Raw genomic sequence first — 7,732 nt, 5'->3', positions numbered from 1 at the left:
GGAATTATTATCGATCTTTGCGTAAGATGTCGGGGAAAGAAGGTGCTTCGGGTGTCGAGGGTGGTGCTTCTGGCGCGAAGACCATTCAGAGTTTGAATATCCACTCTATGAAGATAGATGTGGAGAAGTTTAATGACACAAACAATTTTGGATTATGGAGATGCGAGGTTTTGGATGCGCTGAACGCGCAGAATTTGGAGGATACATTGGAGTTAGATGGCAAGCCAGATGAGATTGAAGAGAAGGTTTGGAAAAAGATGAATCGAACGGCGTGTGGTGTGATTAGGTCTTGTTTGACTCAAGATCTAAAATATGATGTGATGAATGAGACTTCTGCGAAGAAGATTTGGGAGATTCTCGAAAGCAAGTATTTGACCAAGAGTGTGGAAAATCGCTTGCATTTGAAGAGGAGCAAGCCAGATAAGATTGAAGAGAAGGTTTGGAAGAAGATGAATCGAACGGCGTGTGGTGTGATTAGGTCTTGTTTGACTCAAGATCTAAAATATGATGTGATGAATGAGACTTCTGCGAAGAAGATTTGGGAGATTCTCGAAAGCAAGTATTTGACAAAGAGTGTTGAGAACCGCTTGCATTTGAAGAGGAGACTTTATCGTTTCCAGTTGAAGAAGGGAACCTCCATTAGAGATCACATGAACCACTACACAAAGCTTCTTGCGGATTTGGCGAATGTGGATGTCAAGATTGAAGATGAGGACAAGGCGTTGCTGTTGTTGAGTTCCTTGCCCGACGAGGAATATGAGACCTTCGTTCTTACTCTGATTAATGGGAAGGCATCACTTTCGTATAGTGAGGTCACTGCTGCATTGGTGAATTATCAGCTTCGGAAGAAGGATAAGGAGAATTCGACTGAGTCGGTAGCAGAGGCGTTGGTCGCAAGAGGAAAGAATCCAAACCGGAAGAATTGGAAGTCACAGTCTAGAGTAGGGCATCCTACAATTGGAAAAGATCAGTGTGCTTGGTGCAAGGAGACTGGTCATTGGAAGAAAGACTGCCCAAAGCTCGACGAATGGATGAAGAATAAGCAGAAGGGAAAAGGGAAGCAACCATCATCAGAAGCAAACATCGTATCGGATGGTAATAATTCTGACTCTTCTATTTATTCGCTTTCTATCAGTCCTACAGATAGCTATTCGGAGGAATCTGAATGGATGTTGGATAGTGGTGCGACCTATCATGTGTGCCCTAGAAGGGAATGGTTCTCCAGTTTTGAGAAGCTGGTGGATAGTGGTGTGGTGTACATGGCTGATAACCGTGCATGCCAGATCCTTGGGATAGGAAGAATTCGCATAAAGATGTTTGACGGGACTGTTAGAGAGTTAAATGATGTGAAATATGTTCCTTCTTTGAGGAAGAACTTGATCTCGATTGGAGCTTTGGTTGGAGAGGATCTGAAGGTTCGTGTTGAGGACATGGTTCTCGAGATTGCGAGAGACTCTCGTATTTTGATGAAGGGCGTCAGGAGAAATAACCTGTATTACTTGACTGGAGGTATAGTGGCAGGTGGAGAGCTGACGACTTCTGTTGATTCGACTAGACTGCGGCATTTGGGGCTTGGCCATTCCAGTATTGATTCCTCGCATAGATTAAAAGAGGTTGCGAAGACCTGCAGTTTGAAGTCCAGTGAACATGTTGATGTGAGCAAGAAGACCGAGGTGAAGTGTGGCACCTCTATTCACCGTGCTAAGGGTCGTTCTGGAGGAGTTCACGTGGATGTTTGGGGGCCTTCCAAGGGGGCATCATTGGGAGGTAATAGGCGTTTGGTTTCCTTTGTTGGTGGCTATTCTAGGCGTGTTTGGGTTGCAACCAAATCCCCTTTGGAGAAAGTCCTAGTAGTATCCAACAGATTGAAGAAGTGTGTAAGAGACAGAAAGGTGAAGGTACTCCATTCTGGTGGGAGGTACAAGATGGACCTGTTTCTGTGTTGGAGCCGAGCTCACGGCATTTCGAGACACTTTGTTGGAAAGGAAATCTTGGGGCAACTAGATAGGGTGACAAATTTGGAAGACCGTGTCTTGCTGGAGGAGGATCGGTGTTTGTTGTCAAGCAATGGTCTGCAGAAGAGTTTCTGGACAGAGGCTTCGACATATTTGGGTCATCCTATTAAAGAGTTGTCAACTGCTGTGATTGGAGGTAAAACTCTATTGGAAGATAGGTCTGGTAGTGTCACTTTGGATGAAGCTTCGATGAGGAAGCCGATTGACTCTCAGCAGGTGGAGAGTTTTGGACAGACCTTAGAGGTATCGCAGCGGGTGGAGACTGATGCTACTCCACATTGGGTAGGGATTTTCCCACATACTCGAGGTCATTCTGCATTGGTTGGGATTCCAGCTGAGGTGACACGGCGTGGAAGTCATTTGGATTTGGGTGCAGATGATGAGTTGGGTTTTAATTCGAGTGCAGCTGATAGATGTAGCTTAGATATGGTCAGTGGTTCACCTCAGGTGGAGGTGTTTGAGGCCATTGGAGGTGCTATCAGCCGCAGAGTTGATGATATTGGAGAAGGGTTGCGAACTCTTCTAGTGGATTGAGGCATTTGGAGGCCATTTGGGTGAACTACGTTCGGCTTGATTCCTTGGGCAAGAGGATACGTAGGCAGTCTTTCAGATGCAGCCGGGTTGGATTTTGATGGGGGTGAGATCGATTTGGTGAGGTTATACCGACATTTGGAGAGTGTTCGCATTCTCATTTGGGCTCTCGACTTATTATGGATTGAGTCCGTTGTCGTGAATTGTTTCACTTCGTACTGGACACAACAAGTGAGACATTTGTTTTGGTTGGTGTCGACTCAGTTTTGAGAAAACTTCGCCGAGGTGGAGAATTGTGAGTGGGGTCCACGTTCCTTTCCTTTACGTGTGAAAGAATGTGGATACAAAGAGTCCAGCGGGTAAAGGAGGACACCCGAAGATCCACGTGAAGAGAATAAAATTAATGTGGAGGTTTATCCGCTGGATCTTTTGGAGGCCCACCCGACTTTTATGCCTATAAAAGTGACAGCTAGGTTTTTTTTCTTCTTCGGGCTTGGTGAGTGCAGGTGCAAGCGCAGGAATTGAGGGGAGCGGAGAAACCAGAAGGCGGCGTGCGGTGTAAGGTGGATTCTTTCGGCGGCTTTGTTTCTTGGAGAAAACGCAGCAAAGAAAAAGAGAGAGGTGGTTGTCTCGGGTTTTGAGAAGAGAGAAAAAGTATTTGGAGGCTGACCTTTTCTTGTGAAGAAAAGCAAGGAGCCTATTTGAGGGTTTAGATTGTGAGAGTTGTAAACCCATTGTATTCTTTTTCTCTATAATAGTAGATCCCCCCCTCCTTACCCCGTGGACGTAGGCAGTTTGCCGAACCACGTAAAATTGATTGTTTGAGTTTGTGGCCATTGTAATAGCTTGTAGGATCCCTCGACAGGTTAGTCCTAGAACTGATGAGAGGAAGAGCCGATACTCACTTGGTTTGAGATATCCGCTTCAGATTCTTGTCTCCTTGGTGAGACGGGAATTCTTATTATCGATCTTTCTCTCTTATTGTGCACCAGAAACTCTGCCGAAATTTCCGCTGCGCACAACATATATATATATATATATATATATATATATATATATAAACCAATAAAATGTGTGTGCATATGATATTGAGCTTAAATTACTAAACACACATAATATAAACCTATGCTAAATATACCCAAGCTTGATGAATGTCTTCAATAAGCACGACTTGGTAAACTTACGGATGAAGTATAAACTTGGATTTTGAACTTGAATTGCATTGCTTCATTCCATTATTCCGCGAACCCCCATTGGATATGTGTAATAATTCTAAGTTTTTGGCTAGATATATATAAGGAAAGTAAAGGGGCTTTTATGTAAAATTTGTTAGAGGGTCTATTAGTAAAAAAAAGAATCTTTATAATAGCTAGAAACCCTACTTCTTTTCTCGTCAACCTATTCTTCTTTTTCCCGTCTGTTCTGCCGCATAAAAGAAAAAAAAAAGAAAAGAAAATCAAAGAGAGAAGAAAGGATGAGAGACTGAAGATCTCAGGTTGAAGCAATTGATTCTTTGGGAAATAAGCATTAAGCGAGGTAGATATTTCAAATCCTATATTAAGTAATGAATCTACACCAACATTAATATACATTGGTCTCCATGTTTGAGATTTCAGCCATGGCTATGTGCCTAGGTATTATTTTATTTTGTTCATATTATATTAAACCAAATACATATTGTATGGCATATCCATTTGTATTCTTACTTTAGATTGGATCTCAATGCCGATTATGAAATTATTTTTGAATATGAAGGCTAATAACCAAACCTGTACCTGTAGCAATCTCCCACGCCTTCCCATAAATTTTTTAGATGATGACTAATACGTATAACACTAGTACAAAACAGGACAGCCCAAACGGTTAGAACCGTTTGGGAAAATACAGTCCCAAACGGTTACAACCGTTTGGGCTAAAAAAAGAACCGTTTGGGCTAAAGCCGTTGGGAAAAAGTCTACCCAACGGTCGCCCAAACGGTTACAACCGTTTGGGAAAAATCCCAAACGGCTGTAACCGTTTGGGATTTTGCCCAAACGGTTGTAACCGTTTGGAATTTTGCCCAAACGGTTACAACCGTTTGGGATTTAATAAATTGCCAAATAGTTTATTAAATCATTTATATAATATAGGCAGAAGAACATCACAAAAGAACACACTACACATTTATACTTTATTACATTCTGCAGCAAGAATTTAGCTACAAAAACATTTATATAACACAAGCAGAGCAATTTTTCAAGAGTCATCAGGATACAGATGCTATAGGAATGCTGTCAATGAATATTCATTTTTTTCTTTCTCTGAATACCAAGTAATGTATCACATAGAAAATTTTGATTTTCCATTAGACATGTACAATTTCACGTACGAGGGGGAAAAGAAACAAATGTGTAAACATGTTCAAAACCAATGACATCTGTATAACATTTCTCAGCCAACCTGTGTATACTAGAAGAAATTGAAACATCTATACACTCTAAAATTCACGTTCTCTTCTTCGTCTTCGTCATCCTCGTTAATTATTCTCTCCTAATTCTACAACACTATCTTCTTCAACAGCCTCTCCAGTGAACCATGAAATCAGCATTTGGGATAATCTTGTCACGGATAGTAGTCCTGGGATGAGAACACTACCCTCAGTATAACATAATAATATATAAAAGGAAAATTGTAGACTTATCTAACTAGCGTTGCTCTGGCTACTTCCAAGAAACAATTAGAAGAGCTCACCCTATATCATAATTCTGCTCCGTCTCCTTCAGCAGCTGTCCAGCATGCCAAAGTAAATGGCAAAAAAAAGGGTCATTACTAAAGCTTCCCCTGTCATGACATAAGTAAAGCCTCTGTATCTTCCTTGTAGTTCATGATGCCATAATCATCCTTAGGAACGTCAGGGAGATTAAAGAAGTCGAAGAAGCTCCCATAGTCTTCAATGTTAGTAATAGGTTGGGCATTCTCTGACCCCTCTGCATTTTTCTTTGAGATCTTTTGAGTCAAGTTCTTACCAAGAAACCATTCAATCTCTGTCCTAAAAATAACCCAAGAGCTGAGTTAGTAAACACGATCGAATAAAATGGGGGAAGAATAGGGTGATCACTGACTAGACCAAAAAGAGCTACCCAATTGCACAATATAGGATTATCTCATCATCATTGATGATGTGATACGCTTTTGTGAGAACAGACTTCTTGAAATATGGATTAGTGTCAAAGAAAAACTCTAGTTTGAAACCCTTAGGGTTATCAATTATACGTGATTTAATATTCTTGAGGTACTTTAGAGCTCCTTCATCATGCTCCTAGATCTGAACTCATGAGAGAAGAACATATCATGTTACTGTGAATAAGTAAACTGAACGATAAAGGAAAAAAGCGACGCCTCTTGGATACCGTTTTAGCCAAAACTTCATGTGACTTCATTGCGGTGAGCCAGAAATTGGTACACCATTAGCTACAGAAAGAAAATATCATCAGCGTCGTATCCACATAAACTACATGCAAACATTTTTTAATCTTCAGATCTTTTACAAACTTTCAGGAGCTTTAGCTTTAGACAGGGGTTCCTCTGGAGCTACGACAGTAACACCTTCGACTTCGAGTAGACCGTTGACAATTTCATAACACTGAAAAATTAATATGAAACGATACTTAGATGCTAGCATAGTACCCAGGCTGAACTCAGAAAAAAGCCTAGAAGTCTCAAGGTTTCATAGTTAGCATCAGTGTACTTGCTATATAACAATATGCTGCTAATGATGGATTACCTTCTTGTACAAACGTTCATAAAGCTTCTGGTATTTAGCTTCAAGTTCGAGCTGCTAATGATGGATTACCTTCTTGTACAAACGTTCATAAAGCTTCTGGTATTTAGCTTCAAGTTCGACTGTTTCCTCAAAAAAAAGCTTGAAGCTCATCATGTGCGCTCTGGAACATTAGCAAACATCACAGGAATTAAAGCACATTAAAACTAGGTTCACTTGGATGCCATTGTTAATAAGAAATAAGTGGAAGAAACATCTATTCAAAACACTTTAATGAAGAGAAGGAAGCATCAGATAGAAATAGCATTAAAATACAAGAGGATGTTAAAATACAAAATCGACCTTGTAACTTAGGAACCTTCAAATGCTAAAGAGGTCACATCAAAATATTGATAACATCTTCTTGAGTAAGCCAAGTAGAAGAGGAAGTGCTGACCACATCTTCTTGACTAGTAAAGTGTAAATTCCAACAACAATTGCATAATTATAACCAATTTGAATAATACAACAAATAACACAATTCTTAGTGAACCTAGTGGCCAATTAGTCCTGTATCTGAGGAAACATTATATAGAATCAAAGCAGAATGATCTATTTCATGTAATGGTTCTTAAGCTACCAAAAAAAAGGATCAAGAATCAATAAATGACTTTACATTACAGCTTCCACTGTCATCATATAACTTAGGAATCTTCAAATGCTAAAAGGGATTTGCTTTACATATTCTTGTGTAAATTCCAGCATCAATTGCATGATTGAAACCAATTTGAAGACCCAAATTGTCATTTTTCATGGAATATATCCAATGTTAACCCCGAAATTTCAAAACCCTAACAAGAACCAAGAACTTAAATCCTACTCAGGAATCACGACTACAACACCAAGAAAGGAACATAAATCCAATCGAAATCAAACCTGAGCCTCCCTCAGCACTTCGACGCGCTTCCTAATTCAGGTGCAAGGGTCTCCAGCAACACACCCAAACGTTTTCACGCCTAGAAGTCAAAACATTTTCAAGGGTCTCTTGGTTTTTAGGGTTATTTCTTCATCCTATATATACCCCATACCCTCTAACTTCTGAGTGTAATTTTTAAGAGAATTGTTTAAAACAAGTTTAAGGGTGTTTAAGTTTTGTTTAAGTTTGTTTAAGAGTTTGTTTGTGAAGAAACTTTCACAAGAGCTTGGGGAGATCATCTATTGGTGTTTGAGCATTCAACTCTTCTCCTTCTCTCTGTTGTTATCTAGAGAAGTTTTCTAAACTCAATCTAGCTATTTTATATGTTTGATTTTCATTTCCATAAGCTAGAATCTATATTAAGTTTAGTTTGATTTTGTTTTATTAAATCTCATTGTTACACACACCCACTTGAGCTTATAGTATTTCATAGATAGTATAATTGGGGTTGTGAGAGATTGTAACTTTGAG

The 7,732-nt window shown here is 39.9% G+C and overlaps 1 pseudogene; it reads right to left on the bottom strand.

Annotated features, from left to right (window-relative positions):
• LOC109835248 lies at nucleotides 5,581–7,371 on the bottom strand (annotated as a pseudogene).

This window comes from Asparagus officinalis, chromosome 3 (assembly GCF_001876935.1).
Source record: "Asparagus officinalis chromosome 3, Aspof.V1, whole genome shotgun sequence".
Lineage (NCBI taxonomy): Eukaryota > Viridiplantae > Streptophyta > Magnoliopsida > Asparagales > Asparagaceae > Asparagus > Asparagus officinalis.
Note: the sequence above shows the minus strand (reverse complement) of the source record. Positions and strands in the feature narration are given on the sequence as shown.